The following is a 3878-nucleotide window of genomic DNA, read 5'->3' as shown; positions in this document are numbered from 1 at the left end:
ATCAGCCCACTTTTGGACCATTTTGGAACCTAAAATGTGTCCAAACTTGTAGCCCAATAAGTCCTACATGAAGTCATGTTTTTATAACATAGAAAGGACTTACTTGATGTAAAATAAGGGTGTAATAGTCGTGGTAGAAGTTGAGTAAAAGTTGGTACCAAGTTGGTTGCAAATCTCCTTCAAGATTTTCAAGTTTTCCAATTCCAAGATTGGTTTTGGACTTTCAAGATCATATCTTATGGTAGTCGTATATTTTGTCTAAAGTATTTAGGACTTTATTTCTTTTGCAAAGATTTATAAGGTTTCCAAGATTGATTTTGGACTTTCAAGATCATATCCTAAGGTAGTTGGACATTTTGTCCAATTTAGTTAGGACTTTTTGTCCGAAGTAGTTAGGATTTTCTTTCTTTATTTTGTTGGTAGAATTAAGTGACTCCCTATCTATATACGGAGGTTTATTATTTGTTTTTAGGAAGATTATGATAGAAAATATCGACAAAAATTGTGATATTTTTCTTGCACTCTTGTGTGATGCTACTCTTGGATTTACTCTTCAACCTTCAAGAATCAACTTAAGGTGGTAAGATTAAACCCTTTTCGAAATCCTAGATCACTTCTAGGTATTCAAGAAAGGTGATAAGTTTAGGCTTATTTTTGTTCTTGTTATTCTAAAGGGTCGGGTTTTAGAATCTATCTCTTGTTTTCAATCTATCTGTCTTTTTCGTATCTTTATTTTCTTTTCGCTTCCGCACGCTTTTCTTGTTTTTCTTTAGTAACTCTTGGAAACCTATCATGTTGTTATCATCTGAGCTCCTCCCCCGGTCGTTGAAATAGTTGATACAACCGTAATCAATCCTGCCTGAGCGAATATACCAAACATGCTAAGGAACTGCGCTAAAATATCCTAAAGTCCGGGGGTAGCAACAGGCACCTCTGGTGCCTGGCGCCCAACCGGAGCTACTAATGACTCCTCAACTGCTACTCTGGTAGGTTCTCTACTTGAAGCACTTGCTCCTCCTCGGCCTTTACCTCTACCTCTGCCTCATCCTCTAGCAACACCGGCTCTGGGGGCAGCATCATCGCTAACTGCAGCTTGTGTCCTCACCGTCTGTGTTAGAATTTAATGACAAAGGCTCAAACTCAGAAATCAAAAAACTTGCATGATGGGATTGAAAGAAGTGAAGGATCCTAATAGTTTCGTAGCCTCTCGGAGATAAGTACAAACATCTCCATACTGATCTGCAAGTCTATACTATGCTTTCGTATGACTCGTAGCACCTATGAACCTAGAGCTCTGACACCAACTCGCGACTCCAAATTCCCACCTTAGGATGCCGTGATGGCACCTGGACTCTAAGACTAGGTAAGTCTAATATACAATGAGAGTTAACACAATTTACATATTATATATCAAATTAAACTATTAAGCTATCATAATAAAACCTAAACAGTACAACTATCAAAACCTCCAAAAACCGGGTGGAAACGAGTCATAAGCTCTACAGAGAGTGCACTAATAATCTCTAAATACAATACTGGTTTGAACAGGAGATAAACAATTATACAACTAAAAGAAGGTGATGACTTCGAGGCCTGCGAGCATCGAGCAAGTGGACCTTTGTAATAGTGATGGGCAGATGTACTGGATCTGAATAAAAATATGAAGAAGCGTATCATGAGTACACCACAACGGTACATAGTAATTATTATGACTAACCTAAGTGGAGTAGTGATGAAGAACAGTCGAGACACCTACTAGACAAAATAACATGTGCAAGTAATAATATAAAGCTAACAGAGGAAAGAATATCTATATAAACTTAAACAGGGAAAGAATAAGTATATAACTCTAGCAAATGGAAAGTAGGAGCAATAGTAAGCAACAAGGAGTAAACATGTGGTAACACTGCAAGGTAACAAGAACACAGTTAAAGTACTAGTGAAACCAATTAAGGAAAATAGTGACAACCAAATACTCAACCATTATTTCACAAGAATTATACAAGAATTACACCGAGGTACCATGCCTCATAATCACAAATCACGGGTCCCAAATCATGATTCATAATCACATGGCATCTCATGCCCACTTTGTTAATCATAACTGCACGGACAACTCACGCGTTGCACGGGGAACTCATGTGCCAATACCAATAATAATAACCCCATACCCGCGTGGATAACTCATGTGCCAACAGTAACAATATCTCATATCCCCCACGAACAACTCACATGCCAACAATCCAGTCCTCACACAGAAAGCAGATATACAAGAATACATGTACATGATCAATGAACATCAAGAATTATACTACTGGATTGATATAGGTGACAGATTACAGTGTATGGTTGTGCAAGTGGACTAGCACATTGGAAATGACACAACTAAAGCCCTTGATATGCATGACTCACACAAGATAGTCACACCACCACATAAATATTATCAATGAAAATGCCCCGCGGCCATCACAAATCATCCCCGACATAACCTCCTTGTCTTGATGCATGCGCAACAATAAAGTAAATGACCGACTTATCTCGCTACATGTGCATAATAATTATCCTCCTTGTCTCGCCACATGCGCAGACCAAACATATATTTATCACGCCGCATGTGCAAATATCAATAATAACAATAGCACGAACAACACACGTGCAAACACCATGACAATCCTCTAAATAATCCCATGTGTGCCAAAACTATAACAGCACAATATAATACCTCGCACCACATGTGCCCATATGCCACAACATTTCCTTACCAACAATCCTAATACCACAACCACACATAGCCCACGGCTCAACAACACTGAGTACAATGACAACAACAATAACACAGGAGTACGACAGGTAATTCAACACAAGAATTACAATAACAAAATTAAACAGAAGAATAAGCTCAACAATGAATGATATAATAAGTAATAATGACTTAAAATAAGAATAACTCAACAATGAGTGAGATAAATCTAATGACCTAACTTGTCGTTTTGAGAATTAATGTCCTGTTCAAATGTTTGGGGTCCCGAGCAGCTTTGTAATATGTATTATGATTTGCGTGTGCGGTCGAGTTTGGTTTTCGAATGATTCGAGATTAAATTGGAAAAATAATTCTCATTTAAGAAGCTTAAAAGAAAAGATTTGACCGAAGTTTGACGTTTGTGCAAACGACTCCGGAATGGAATTTTTATGATTTCAATGGCTAAGTATGGTGATTTCAGATTTAGGCGTATGTCCGGTTTTGGATTTGGAAGTCCGTAGGACAATTCGGCTCATTATGATGAAAATTGGAACAGTTGAAGTTTTAAAATAGTTATAAGTTGGCCGACGGTTGATTTTGTTGATAACGGGGTTAGATTTTGATTCAAGAAATTGAAACACGTCCATTATGTCATATATGACTCATGTGCAAAATTTAAAGTCATTCCGGATTGATTTGATATGTTTCAGTGCAAATTATAGAATTTGGAAAATTCATAAACTTATAATTCGATTCGAGGCGCGATTTATAATTCCGACATTTTTTGACGTGGTTTGAGGCCTCGACTAAGTTTGTATTGTAGTTTAAGACGGGTTGGTATTTAGTAAAGGTCTCGAGGGCCTCAGGTGAGTTTCAGACGGGGTTCAGATCGATTTGAGCTATGTTGAAGTTGCTAGAAATTCTAGTTTTTTCTCCAACCATTGGATACAGTTGCTCAAATCATTGAACACGGTTGCTCCAACCGTTGAAGAAATGAAGGTTCTGGAATTCGTTACGGTTCAGCGCATCTCATGGTTGACCTCATAGTTGGGAAGTTGAAGGAAAATATTTGGCATAATAGGGCATTTCTGTAGCCCATTATATGGCCGCAGAATAACAATGCGGGCCACATAATGGC

This window comes from Nicotiana tomentosiformis, chromosome 2 (assembly GCF_000390325.3).
Source record: "Nicotiana tomentosiformis chromosome 2, ASM39032v3, whole genome shotgun sequence".
Classification (NCBI taxonomy): Eukaryota; Viridiplantae; Streptophyta; class Magnoliopsida; order Solanales; family Solanaceae; genus Nicotiana; species Nicotiana tomentosiformis.
The sequence above is the reverse complement of the archived record's forward strand: the minus strand, read 5'-3'. Positions refer to the sequence as shown.